Source organism: Drosophila tropicalis, unplaced genomic scaffold (genome assembly GCF_018151085.1).
Source record: "Drosophila tropicalis isolate 14030-0801.00 unplaced genomic scaffold, ASM1815108v1 contig_1190, whole genome shotgun sequence".
Taxonomy (NCBI): Eukaryota; Metazoa; Arthropoda; class Insecta; order Diptera; family Drosophilidae; genus Drosophila; species Drosophila tropicalis.
Genome location: NW_027172561.1, coordinates 3134183 through 3149487, shown reverse-complemented (window position 1 = coordinate 3149487; position 15305 = coordinate 3134183). Strand labels below are relative to the sequence as shown.

The following is a 15305-nucleotide window of genomic DNA, read 5'->3' as shown; positions in this document are numbered from 1 at the left end:
TTGCTTGCTTCATTAATTCATTTTAAATTACACGCCATTTTGTTTCGTGCAAATTATAGGCAATGCCTCCGCTTTCCTCTCCTCCCCTTTTCGCTTCTTTCCTTTCCTTGCCGCATCTCATCCAGCAGACTTTGCAATGCCTTCAATTAAGTTTTTGCAAAATCATTCGATTAAATGTGTTTTAAATGACTTCCGTCTCATTATGAAATTTGTTGTTCTTGAATCGTGCGAGGATGGCCTCTGCTCTGCCTGCTCCTCTGTTTATCAGTTGATGGGCATATGGTGGGCGTTGGTTTTCCTATTTAACAGATAAAGGCGTGGTAAACCGTATGGGATTAACTATGCAAATTTTGTAACCTTATTAAATGAGTTTTAATTATTTTCGTTTTTTGCTGTCGTCAAGCAAATATAAATAAATCATCATAATAATATTAATGTGGAACAACATTGTTAATTAACATTTAATTGCAGAGCTTCCATGGTCCATGCTCCAGGTCGAGGCAGAGATGTGCTGATGAAAGCGAGTTAAGTAAATGTTTGTTGGCTTAACTCACCAGCTGAAAGCCTTGCTAATGGCAATCAAATAGCTTATATTTAACTGTATTTGCTCAACACTTTTCACCTGTTTTAATTTTGAAATTAAGTACCTACTAGTTAGCTCTCCTGTGCAACTACCTTCAGCCAGTTCTACGAAACTTGAAGAACAAAGGAAGCAAAAGAGAGAGAGAGAGAAAAAAATTTGACCAACAGAAGAGAAATTTAACAAACCCAGCTGGAAGATACCCTGAAATGGTGTAAGTTAAATGCATAAATATTTATGTTAAAAATATCATTTTTAGATAATTGTGTATAAAATCAATATACCCCATATAGGTGATAGTGTATAAAAATATGAAAATAATTTGCAAAGCTATTTACATTCAAACTATGCTAGTCGACAAAAATGAAAAAATGAAAGTGTGAAGATTGCTTCTGGCCGATATGAGAATATACAGTGCATGCAAAGAAAGCGAGAAAGAAAAAGGGAGAAAGGGCAATAGAGGAAGAGAGGATGTAAGGGAAAGAGTGAAAGGTGATAACCCTCTGGCATTTGATCTGTGGCACATGGACTATGTGGAAAAAGGTGATGAAATCAATTGGTCAGTTAAATGTATTTATTATTTAAGGGTGCAAAATCCGCAATTGGTTGTGTGGCAACGCAAATTGAATTGGCAGTCAATTGAAATGATTTTCCTGTATGACCTTGGCTATAAAGCTACAAAAAAAAACCGGATTTAAGGGCTTTAAGCTTAAAATCAAATGATAAAAATATAGAAATACACATTGTATATACCAAGAACAGCATACAAAAGAAGCAAAATATTTATTTCTGTCTGTTGGTTTGGCCAACTAGTTGATAAAACTTAATAATTCATAATTTTATATGCATTAAAGCTAAAGATAGTGTACCACATAAATTTATTAAAAGTAGAAACTTTTCCGAGTTTTCCTATGCCATGTTCTTTACTACTTTTTTTTTTTTTTTTTTTTGTGTGGAAGAGCAAAGTTTCTAGCATTCTGATTGAAAACATGGCCAAAATTCTGTGAAAAAAAATCACGTACTAGATTTGCATATTTATGGCTATTTTGTAGTGTGTATGTATGTATGTGTATATCTATATCCGAAGAGGACTTCTTGAGTTGCTCGCTCTCTGCAGTCCTTTATGGTCCACCTTTCAAAACACAAGGGCTCAAATACTCCAGTCTTATCCCTATTCCTATCCCGATCCCTATACCCTATAGCTATGTGGAGTGATTTAAGTGGCAAATGATGCGAACACGTGTTGGATAACTCCAAAAGCCAGTGTAGCGTACAATGAGTGACGACGACTGAAATCAACTGGATGAGTGAGTTTATTGATGAGCTATTTGTTATCTTGTTGATGTTGGTTGGCTACTGTCCCCCAGGCAACACATACACATACACACACACAGACACACCACACTCAATTCAAAGGGAAGGACCCGCAATTATGTTTGCGTACGATGGAAGCTAGCAAAAATTTCAAACATTTTGCAGCAACTTAAAAAGGAAAAAAAGCAAATGAAAGAAAGCATTTCAATTGTTGTTTTTATGGCAAAACACACACATACACGCACACCCTAGTTGAAAGCAATGACCTACATTTGGAATGCTACAAACACAATTTCAATTCCACTTGGAGTCAATGTACAATTAACCCAATTGCAAAGTGTTGTCAACATGCGGCAAGAAAACGCGTGTTCCCTGCGTTTGTTATGTAATTTTAGTGACTGTGTGTGCGTGTGTGTGTATGTGTGTGTGTTAGTGGTTCTGTATGTGTAACATTTCCTGCTTTTGTTAAGCAATTTCCGTTGTTGTTTTTTTTTTTTTACTTTTTTCTCCCGTCTTGCTTTCTAGCAGCCACCCAAGCAGAAAGTCAGTGTTTATATATCCGCCATAGCTTACTTTAGACATTGACTTGCATTTGCATAGAGCAGAATCTCCACACTGAGCCCAACTTCATTTTCAATATGTCACAACAGGTAATGGCTAAGCTAACTCTATGCCATAGACTGAATGCTAGCTCATGTTGACATGCCAAAGATTGACACACACGACCACCACCTGGCACGTTACCTGGGGTCAACATGGCGTATGAGCAATTTTCCTTTTTTGCACGTGCCAACAGGTCATCACCGGGTCGCTATGCTCTGTTGACTACTGCCTGCTGCCTGCTTCTTGCTACTTTATACCTTCTACCTTAGTCTGGTTAAGGTCAAGGTTAAATGGCTTGTTGATTGATTTAAGTTTGTCTATTAAATTATAAGAAATCTATGCAATGTAACTTACAGGCGTCCAACATACATATAAAGAAGATAACTTTGAGATCTTGCTCGTTAAAAACGTTATAATTTATCGATTAGGCGTCAGCTATACATTCGCTTAGTTCATTGGTCTCGGAAATGTTATTGCCATCTCCATAAAGGCTTTTCCGACTTCAGTTTCTTTTGTCGCTGCAGTTCATTGTGGCACATTTGAAGACACATGGTCAATGGCTGCCATATTTCGCACACACACGCAGAATGCATTACTTTCTAATGGGCATCGCAAGTGCATTTCCATGATGATAAATGGTTCAAGCGATTTCTAGCAAACGAAAAACGTGTTATTTATGGACTGGCAAATGTGAGCGCACACAATAGAAGGGAAGAATGAAATCTTCATTGACCCAACCTAGAAAGTAGAATTAACATTCTGCTCTCCAGCGCTTGCTTTTGTCATACATCTAAAGTCGAGGGGTTCTTTTTTGATTCTCTCCTCTCAAAAAATATGCAACACGCAAAATAATTTTACGAATTTCATCGCCCATCTTTACACTGCCTTCTTTTTTTGCTCTCTCTCTCTCTCTCTCTCTCTCTCTCTCTCTATTTCGACCACCTAATTTCAACGCTCAACGCTTGACCATCATTTAATTTATATGCTTGGCCAACTCCTTTTGACGTGGCTGACGCAAAATGGGTTTGGTTGCAAGGAATGGGAGGGGGAGGAAACAAAAAATGAAATCGCATGGCGTATTCAGTCAGCATAAAAAACCACGCAAGCCGCGGTGAGAATTTGTTTACCCTGTGCCGGTTCCGGCCTTGTATTTTTCCCTTCCTGGCACTGGCCCTACGCCCGCCATTGCCTCTGCCGTTGCTTGTGCTCTCTACTCGAACTCGTATTTGTTAAATTGAAAAGCATCGACGTTGGTTACCGCTGACGACCGCTGAAAAGGCATCCGGAATTCGCCCACCAACACAGCACAAAAAAAAAAAAAAAAAAAAAAAAAAAACAGAAAAAAGAAACGAAGAAAAAAACCCACCAAGCGCGTAGAACTCTCAAAGTAATTGATGTTAACGCTCGTGAAGAGGGCTCCAAAAAATGTTTTTGGCATTGGTTTCTTGTTTAGTTGTTCCACATGGAGTTGGGCAACGGACATGGCAGAGAATCTCTATAATGGCCTCTTTTAAAGACGGGCTTCTCCACTTATGCAGAGTGCCCCGAATCCAGTCGTCAGTCCACTCCACCGCAATTCATCTCGACAGGGCCACTGTTATCTTCTCTTTCAACTTTCCAGTTTGTAGTCAATATTCGTGTTAAACTTCAAATTCAATGCATTTCATTGACTCTTTGTATGTGTGTGTGTTTGTGTGTGTCTGTGTGTGTGTTTGTGTAAGGTGCTTGAAAATTCATTTCAATGATTACAAATCGTTTGACCGGGGCAAGGAAATAAAAACACGGAGGGATGGGGCCAACTTTTATCATGGCGAAGATCGTATACCCTATCATTACCAATACCGTTGGAATACTTTTACCCTAACTTGAACGAAGTAAGTTAATTACTTAGTTTTGGGAATGTTCCCATGAAAAAGAAACTATTTTTCTTCTTATTGTAAAGTACCTCATAATGTATACTTTTTCACGAAAATTGAGAGTAGTTTTCGAGATTTTAATACTATTTGAAGAATTAGGGCTCTATGAAATTACGATTAATTGGAGTTCTTTTGCTGTGCATTGACATTTTTTGTGTCGCTTAAACAGATAGTATGATAATTAGAGTCACTAACATTAAAAAATGAAGTCGAAAGCATTAAAAAATAAAATTTAACAAACTTACAACCCGTGTTACTGTCTAGGAGAAGTTTGCCCTGAGTTAGACGGATGGGTGAACTCGTCTCGTCGAGCTGATCAAGAATATGCATACATTTGATGATCGATGATGGTTCTTTCTATGTGTTGCATACTTCTTACCTTAATTAATATATCCTTTTTCGCAATGGTGTAAAAACTCAAACAGTAGCAAAAGGAACGTGGAGAGCCAGTGGACATTGGCAACAAATAAGTTACACGTGCAGGAACATTGTCTGTTTAAAGGTTTATGCCTTAAGAAATATCAAGGATTAAAATCATGCGATAAATAGTTGATAGAAGTCGAAACTCTGTGAGACGAGCCCAGATGTCTGATTTGCGAAAATAATGAATTAGTATTTTTAATTTAAATTTAAGATTTAAAAAGTATTGCCTACTTTTCAGCTGAATTGCTAATGATATTCCAAGGTTTAATTCTCGTGTAAACATTTCATTTAATGTGTATGTGTATTTTTGTGTGTGTGTGTGTGGCTGGGAGAATGGTTACTGAATGTGTGGGCGTGGCTGCGATGCGCGTGCCACCATTTTAAGTTCAAGTGTAAATAAAGCCATAGCAAAAGGCGAACGTGAGCGTACAAAAATTGCAATTACCCGAAGATACCCACACAGACAGAAGTGAAGGTAGATGTAGATGGGGGAGAGGAACGTAACCATAAGCTGTAATGTCTCTCCAATCCTCTCTCTCTCTCTCTCTCTCTCTTTTTGCACTCTCTCTTTCTTTTACACACAATTCTTTCTTTGTGTTTTATTCCTTTATTGCTATCTCACCTGTTTGTTTCAAATCGCAGCGTATTTTTATGGCCTCCGCAGTCAAGTGCAAATAATGCAAGATGAGTGGATGCTGGATCTTAGGTAGCATAATAAGCAGAAAAGCAGAAGTGGGGGTCGTGAGGAGGAGAGGGACAGATGGATACTATTCGTATCAGTTTATTGCATTTATTGGCCACTTGGCAACGGTAACTGGTAAGAAATTTATGTGTAAAGCACACGAAAGATCAATTTCAATATTTATATCTTCTGCTCCTCTCGTGCATATTCATTTGACTTATTAAATTTCAATTTTCATTTGAATAACAACGGCAATAAAAGCAATAACAACAATAACAACAATAACAAAACGGCAATAAGAACAATGGCAACAAAAATTTGTACTCGTTTCCACTCAATTTGCATGCAATTTTCTTTCCTCCCGCCTCATGCCATTTAATGGCATTTGATTGAGTTGAAACAAGAACAAAATGCGGAAAATAGATAAAAATGAAATATCAAACAACGAGAGAGAGGAGAGAGTGGAAAAACAATTTCAATTGGTGTTCAAATAAAATTCTATCCATGCGTTGTCAAAATTAATTAAAAACTACAACAACAAATTTGTTTTATATGTACATATATTTTCTGCTTTTCATCACACACTTTTAGCCTAATCAAAATTAAAATATATACACTAAATGTACACAACGACGAGAGTCATTTAAAATATATTGTGGCAAACTATTTACCTGTCTGTCCCATGTTTAAAGGCCTTAATTGTCCGACCAGTTTGTGTATGGGAATGCAGGAAATATTTAATTCGCTTATTGATTGTAAATATAAATTTTTTCTTGTTGGTTCACTAACCGGCTATATATGTATATGTATATTAAATTAAAGACATAAAATGCAGTTGGCTGCCATCTAATTATAAATTTATATATTAAAAAAAAAAAGAATTTGTAGCTTGTTGTTATTTGGATACGCTAACTTTTTTAGTAGCTAGTAGTAGTAGTAGGAAAATAAACAGATGTTGTTGTGGTTTTTTGTGAAAAATGTAATACTTAATAGTTATTTATTAATATGAAAGTGTCGTTTAACTTAACTTAAATATTTCACAACTCGTTTATACGAGGAATTATAGAAATCTATTAGAAGTCAGTAGTCAGTCAGTAGCCTCGGTTATACGATACTGACAGGAATCAAAATTGGAAATTAGATTTTTAAAGGAACGAAGTTTAATTTGTAAGGTAAACTTTTGCACATTGGGGCCAATCGCTTTAACACAATTTATGGCATCGTATGCTATCGAGATGAATTTTGATATGTACGACTTAAACAAATAGTTTAGAACACGGAAACAGTTGGAATTATTTTGACCACGCTTGCCTTGATCACCCCTATAAGGGCACATTGCGTATACGTAATTATGAGTATTTTTGTGCCGGATAAAAATTTATTAGCAAATTAGTTTTACATTAGTTTAACTTAACTTAAATGCGCTAAATTACTTATGACCTTTGAAGAGGATTTCAGCACCGCAAACTAAAAAACGATCTTCATCTCTTAAATTCAAAATATGAACTGATTTTATTAACAAACGTATGTGTATATAAAAGAATTCTTAGACTCTAGGAGGCGACAATTGTTCTTAAAAATATCTTATTCTAATGACCCACGTTTTTAGGGGGTTGAAAATAGTTTATATTTCATGCTCAGCGTCGGTTACTTGATACCGCGCCGCTGTTACAATCTTAAGTGTTTTCCACAGAGTGTGGATGCATGTTTTGTTTGGTTTTTGAGCCATACTTGAAATATGAATTTGTATCAGCTATTTTTGTTTTTGGAATTAAGCAATAATTGTCATAGGAATCTTTATGACTTATTTTTCTTGTATGTTTTGTATATTTCTTTGTTCAATCTGATTTGGTGAAGCCATTTCAGATGAACACGATGTTTATTCTTAAACAACCTTTTTTTCTGTTATTGGGTATAAATTAAATACCTACATATTAAAAACATTTTAACATTTGTGAACAAAAAAAAAGATTTAGGGTTTTCCATCTTCACATAACCTAGCCTTCGAAATCTTTTAGTCCACACCTAAAAAAGAAAGTTAATAAAAAACCTCTGATAAGACAGCTAACTTTGAAATTTGATTTACAATGCAGGGCTTAAATAATATCCTTATAAACATATGTATATGGGCATTTCCGCGGAAGTGTCAACCAAGAGCAATAAATTAAACCATCTTAAAACTCTTTGTTTTTTAAAAACTTATAAGAAATGGTTTGAATTTTAATATTTTATGTATTTTGTGCAGTGATCAAATCATTTTTATTTTATTTGAGCACTTTTAATAACTTTTTTTCTTCATTATCTAACTTTTGTGGGTAAGCTTTTACAAGGAAAAGGTTTTAACAATAAATGTTTCTTACATTACAATATTTAAAAAAAAAAAAGGCGGGATTATAATGCAACCCGCACAATTTGTAAATAATCGAATATTCTTTGCCCACTTTTATAAGTTCCGTTCGACAATCAAGAGATCCAGATATCAAGAGAAGTTGAAAAGTTGGGAGTTTCTACTATAAATGCGTGAAAAAAACAAAATAAAAAAATATTTGTTAATTGAATTTTCCAAAATTTTTAAAGATTGTCCGTTCGACACGGTATGTGCGACTTACTACCGTTCTAAGTGCTAAGTTCAGTGCATTTAGTTGGCTGAAATGCATGGTCAAAAAAAAATTGTTTATTTATTTTATTTTTAAGATTTAATTTAAATATTGTTACAATACTTGTGCAATTTGTAACTGCTTTTAGATTTAAGTGTAAAGAAACAACCTGAATATATTTGATTTGATGAGAAAAGTTATCTGTATTACCGCATGGAAAAAAATGTCCTTTCGACATGTCCGTGCGAAGTTAATATATTTTAATATATATTTAATATATTTTTCTTAACCAAAATATTAATGTTTTGTATATGAAACAAAAATATTTTCAAAACACCGTTCAAGAATGATCCTTAAAATTTTTTTTTTACTTTAAAACTATCTCTAGTTTCGCTGAAATCCTTGCTTATGCAAATGGCCCCTCAAAATGACTTCCGTTTTTGTCCTTGAAAACTGCGTCACATTTTCCAAAATTTAAAAAAAAATACACTACAGCTTACATTATCTTGAGTGTTATATAAAATTCAAGACAAGTAAATGCCTCTTGTCTTGAATTAAAGTAAAAAACTATTTAAAATAACGTGTTCTAACTTTTTTTCACTTTGAATGAGTACGAACGTACGAACGGAAATGCACATATACAATGTTCGATAAATTTATCGACTTCATGCCAAAATCAAAGTGATTTGATAGATTTGATAGTCTATTTAGAAAAATAAAATGAAGTAAAACAGTTGCAGCCCTGGACTTGTTTCAGGACATCAAAGTATAATTGCACAAAATCAAAATAAGTTACAGTACTCTTAATTCTCTAGCCTTTGGTCCTCTTCAATATTTTAGGATTTAAGGTTAAAACAGTTTCAAAGATAAGAGCCCCTTGATTGTCTTTTGCATACTTTGGGGAGTCGATTCCCCACATTGCAGCCACGTGGATCCGCCTTCGATGAACAAAGGTACATATGTACATATGTGCATTGCTCATACTATATAACACGGCATAGTTTATTGAAAAATTTATATACTCTTGTGCAAACAGCGTAAACTTTAATAAAAATGCATTTTCGTATAATATATGTATGTATGCTATATGCAAATATTTGCGGCAACGAGGAGAAAATTTCGCAAGAAAAATAGAGCAAAACTGTTTAAACTAGAATATACAAACATACAAACATAATTTTTTAAGCGTTAAACAAAAACACATACATACGACTGAACCACATTGTAAAAGACTTTGTTTGTATTTAATGCAGTTGAAAATGAAAATTAATTAAGCTTGGCATTAAAGTATTGTTTGATTTAATTGGTAAATTATTTATTTTATATCAAAATGTTCTAGTCCCTAAAATTAGAATATAACTTAGAACATTTGAAGCAGCAGCAACTCTTGAACACAATTGGGCAAGTAAATTAGTCATTAAGATTACTTATATTTCAAGCTTAGACTAACTAAAAGCGTGGCGTTCGTAAAGACAAATCCAAAGATCTCAATTAAGAGAGATTGCCTCACATAGAAGTAGTTGGTTAGACTAACAGAGCGTTGTTTCAACAAACACCGCTTTAGATGAAGTTGTTCCAACTATAATTGAATGAAGGAAAAATTGTATTAGAGAAACAAAAAAATTTACGAATATTCAAATCTGTTACCATTAGAAAACTCCGTTTACTCTTATGACATTTGGGCCATAGACGTAGTGATCTCATCATATCCTGTCTATGGAAATGTTGCATTATCTCTTGTTCCATAATGTGTATGCCGCGTGCCATGTTAACGACATGCAAAATATTCGAATTGGCAAAGCAAAAGCATAAAGATGTTACAAACACGTCTGGTCGTCCTTGGTCATGGAACATATAGTCCAGACCGAGCCAGCATATAATGACTACCTCAGATATCAGTCTGGAGGTATGGGCAATCCAACAAACGCATTGTATATCTTCACGTAGTTGAAGCAGTTTTTGATAATATTTTAAGCAAGATCTTCTTCTTGCCTTCCGACGCCGGGGAGGACGCTCGAAATATTTGTGCAGCGATTTCAACAAACTCAAATGCAACAGCATGGCCACATCGCAGAGATAGTAAAGGAATAAGCCTCGGCCAAAAACTATTGCCAATAGATATTGCAAATACAATATATTTCCACCGCCGCAGACCATGAAACAAAATGGCAAAAATTCTCTTATAAAATGCCAAAATAAGCTAAAGCTTGACACTTGAACGGATCGGCCAAATAGCTGATAATGCATCACCCATAGATTTGAAAATAGATTCAGCAAGTGACAAAGATCTTTGCTACGATAGACGATGATGAAGCCACTTCCAAATATGCCCGAATGACGTGAAAATATAATTGAATATGCTGTAAATTTCCTGATATGTTCGTAATCGAACTCCGTATGAAGCTGATCCATTAGATACATTTTGATGGCTGGCCATATTAACGGAAAAATGAAAAGATAATGCGCCATTTTCAAATAATCATGCCAGAATTTTGAACTAACAAACAATTCACGTTCACCATTGTACTGAAACTCGTTTATGGCCAAAGGTTTCGTAAGCCCGGCTAAAATTTTGAGTAAGCCGCGTAGGTAATAGTTGCCCATGATTCCAAACACTGAGGGCACATTACTCGACCGAGTGTGGGTGGCTTCAATTGTAGCTCCAATTGCGGCCCCATAATATGTATATGTGATGCGTATTAACAGCCTTTTTTATGCTTATAGGCAAATTAAAGTTAATGAGTTCATCACCTCCTAAGCCATTACGACTCTCAATAGTCTAATGGCAGTCCTCACAAAAGTTTTTGTATATCCTTCCACATTGGGGACACACAGACTAACCCAAAATGGAGCTCCAAGAAAATAAATAGTTGTATTGCAAGTTATTCCAGTCATGTGATTCGTTCATTTTGATTATTAAATTATTTAACTTCTCATTTGTTCTTGAAACATTGCCAAACAATCTGGTTGTTCTATAATAAGTAACAGCAAACAATTATTTAGTTAACATTAACGCGAAAAAGATTCCATTAGTTTCAACTATCCTATATAATTTTTCAAAAATGGTTAAGCTAAAGTTTAGATTCACAACCTACGTGTGACAAAAACTACATCCGTAGTTCAAATTCCAAATACTTCACAAGGAAAATGCAGGAAAATGAGATGCTGATTTTCAGGAGATAACTTCATGAAATTTATAAAAGTTGGGCGAACAAATTTGTGTTGAATAGTAAAAAGCACATTGGAGATTTTAACATTAAGATAATAATTGCACAAATGTTTAAATAATATCATTCTGATAAACAATACTTCGTTGATTGATAATATCGAACTTAGTTTAATCAATAAGTTTTTCATATTTACATAGGTCATCTAGTGTGGCTAATAGGATAACCAATAACACAATTGACCTCTGCTCTGTCCATTTCGATAAGTAACTGTTGAAAAACCCTCACATCATTTAAGCAATCTTATTCCTTTTTTTGATTCGATATTTTGGCTGATTATCTTACCAAGCTAGACTTTGCAGAGAATTTACAGTCTTTTCCGATTGAATTCTACCTTCTGACGGACTCTTTAGCTGAAAAGAAGCCCTTTATTCTTATGCTCTTTGCAAAAAGTCTTCACTTAAACAAACTAGTATTTTGAATGCACGTTTACCCACTTCTGATATCAATTCTGAGGAAGTAGTAACCCAAAAATTAATTAATTGAAAAGGGACAATTGTCCTTTTTTTTTTTTTTTTTTTTTTTTTTTTTGTTTTTGTTGATTTATTGCAGTAATAATTAAATATTATCGACATGAACCTATTGTGGGAAAATTTTAGAGAATTGAGCTTGTCGTCGCGTTTATTTGGTAGTGTACGTCCAACTGAGACTGACCATGAGGAAAAGGCTACTGAATATCCAACTACATATGTATATCAAATGTTAAACTTCATTGGGCATAGATGTAATTGAAAACTGTAATCGAATTTTCCTTTTGTGCGCAACGTCTTAAATAGATTTGCATCCATCTGAAATAAAGAAAAAGGCATAAATTTACATAATTTGGTCTAAGATCTAATTTCATTTGTGGTTGACGTAGCGAATTATATAGCTCATGCATGTAGAGAGAATCGAAAATCGAATGCTCCATTTCGTAGATATCATGTGACATTTTCAGGAAAATTATACAAATTTGAAGATAACTATTAGCTAAACGACCCGTTGTCGTAGTATCCAATATAGTAAGCAGATTTAGGAATGTGAATAAGTCGGCTTCCGTTAGTAATCTTATTGTCTGACATAGCCAAGTCAAACGCTGTATTTCCTGACGCAAATGCAACAGCTCATTGAAATAATGCATGCAGAGAGTTCGATTTACTTGGTTATTAAGTTTCTTATCTACCTTCAAAGAGAACGGTCGTGTCGCGCTTGATTAAAGTTATTTTGTAAACTCCGCTTTACGCGTGTATTCGCTTTTGTGCTAAACAACATAGCACGCACCGGTACTTTCGGGCGCTGCTTAGTGCAGTGTCGGCAAATTGTACAAAAACAAAAGCACTGATAGTAGTACTGTTTGTTATCATCAACTGCCCGCTGGGCAAGACATTCTGTGCGAAGGCACACAAGAAGGGCAATAAAACTCTTTTTGCTCTGTATGTTTGTTTTTTGTTTTTTTTTTCTTTTTCTCTTTATATATTTTTTTACCGTACAGTGTAAAATATATATAATTATACTATGTCAGAGAACTATGAATATGACCCTCCGCTTAGAAATAAGCTGATTGATCATAACAAAATGTTCTCAATATCAGGAAAAACTCCAGCTGATATTCGGGCTGAGTGCCGCTCACAATTGCAAGAAGCTAGCCAAATCAACACGACAACCATCTGTACAAAAACAACAACTAGCACTGATCGACAAGATTGTTTACCTAATGGTAATAAAGCTGAAACTCTTAGCGAAGCTGCGGGAAAATTGCTCGATGCCCAAAAACAGAGAGGGGCTAAGAGAAAAAATGATAAAACTCTTTCACCCATTTCCAAATCGAAGAGGGCGAGTGGACGGGTTATGGTCTCCACCGCTACTACAAGTCAAGAAGCAAACTTCGCTAATAGATATGCCATTCTTGACACAGATATTGACAGCGCTGAGGAAGACAGCCCGATGAATACAGAAGACGACGATGAAAATAACCCCATCGACGAAGGAACTAATAGTGGCCAGAAGTCGCAAAATGAGACAGCAAACCCTAGTAATCCGCTTAAGGGCCTTCCAAAACCACCGCAAATTGTCGTCACAGCCAGCAATATAAATGATCTATTTGAAGTAATTAAGGAAGTAGCAGATGTGAACAAAGTCATTGTTCAATGTAACCAAGGGGAAACGATCCGAATTTTTCCCAAAGACAGCGAAACTTACAGAGACATTGTCAGCCATATGGACAATATTGGACTTGAATTTCACACTTATCAAATGGTAACTGAAAAGCCACATAGAATTGTTGTAAAAAATTTAAACCATAGCACACTGAATCATAACATTACTGCTGATCTTAAAAGACTAGGTTTTGAGGTTCTCCACATACATTGCCCAAGTTCTAGAATCAATAAAGATGAAAAACTTAATTTATTTTTTATCAACATAAAGCCGAGTGCCAAAATAAATGACATTTATCAAGTTAAATACCTTTGCGGTCAAAAAGTTAGGATTGAAAGGATGCGGAAAGCCACTGAAATCGCCCAATGCCGGCGCTGCCAAGACTACTGTCACACAGCTAAGTACTGCCACCGACATCCCAATTGTGCAAGATGTGGTGAAGATCATTTCACCTCACAGTGTATGCTGCCCCCTGATGCACAACCAACCTGCTACCACTGCTCGGGAGCCCACATGGCAAGCTACAAAGGTTGCCAGAGGTACCAGGAATTTCTTCGCAGATCAACCGGATCCGCAAAAAATAAGAAGAATAACCCAAACAGGCTGGGTCAAGCTTTGATAGGTACCCAGATGATTTCTGCCCCTCCATTCAGGCTTAATAACATCGAACAACAACAGTTTCCCACTTTACAATCGAACAGCAGAACAACAAGATCAACCATTCAGCAACAGCAGAAACTACATCAAACCCAGCGTAACAACACAGGTGTGTCTTATGCTGATATAACTAAACGCAATTTAAATGCAAGCACAAGCAAAGATGGACCTGCTCAGCAACGTCAACACTCCCTGGGATACAACAAACATCAGCAACATGACCAGCTTAACCAACATCAGAGCTTTTCCCAAGTCCAGACTCTACTTCAACAACAGCAGAATCAGTTTATGCAATGGCAACAACAGCTCCAACAACAGCAGCAACAGCAGTTTCTTTCATGGCTACAGCAGCAGCAGCAACAACAACAGCAGCTCTACAGTCAAAACAACCAACGCATTCAAAAGCTGGAAAATATGGTACTGGAATTAGCTAACATAATTAAGCAACGGACGGAGGACGGACCTAATCCTCAGTTCCAAAACAACGCTTCAGCCCTACAATGATCCCGCTGAAGGTTCTTATCTGGAATGCTAATGGCATTTCAGGGAAGGCAAAAGAAGTAGAACTCTTCGTACACAACAACAGCGTTGACATTCTTCTTTTGTCGGAGATTAGGATGAAAAGGTGGTGATATAGTAAAAATATTTGGCTACGCCTTCTACCCTGCTTACAAACCATCGAGGAACAACAACAGCGTTGGAGGGGCAGCAGTACTGGTGAAGAATTCTCTTCGCCATTTCCCACAAAAAGTTATTGAGACACGTAGAATACAAGTGTCCTCAGTTAAAGTGGCCACAGAGATGGGTGACATAGATTTCAGTGCTATCTACTGCCCTCCAAACATTAGAATTCTGGAACAGCACTTTCTTAACATACTAAGAGCCGGTGGCCAAAGATATTTCGTTGGTGGTGACTGGAACGCCCGACATTGGTTGTGGGGCGACACATACAACTCACCCAGGGGTCGCGAACTAGCAGAGGCCATATCTGCAACTAGTGCCAAGATCCTTGCTACTGGGTCACCAACCAGGTACCCATATGTGCCGCATCATACGCCCTCCTGTATTGACTTTGCAGTCTACCACGGAATACCGCACTGTCAGGTAAACATAACCCAGAGTTGGGATCTGGAATCGGACCATCTGGCTCTTATCGCCAGTATACACACA

The 15305-nt window shown here is 36.1% G+C and overlaps 1 protein-coding gene across 1 annotated transcript in view; it reads right to left on the bottom strand.

The window, feature by feature from the left end:
• Positions 1-11936: 11936 nt before the first annotated feature.
• The window catches only part of LOC137578772 (uncharacterized), a 115353-nt gene continuing 111984 nt past the window's right edge, over positions 11937-15305 (bottom strand). The window contains exon 12 of the transcript XR_011032765.1: positions 11937-12130. The gene's annotated coding sequence lies outside the window, so the exon portion shown is untranslated. The remainder of the gene's footprint in view (positions 12131-15305) is intronic.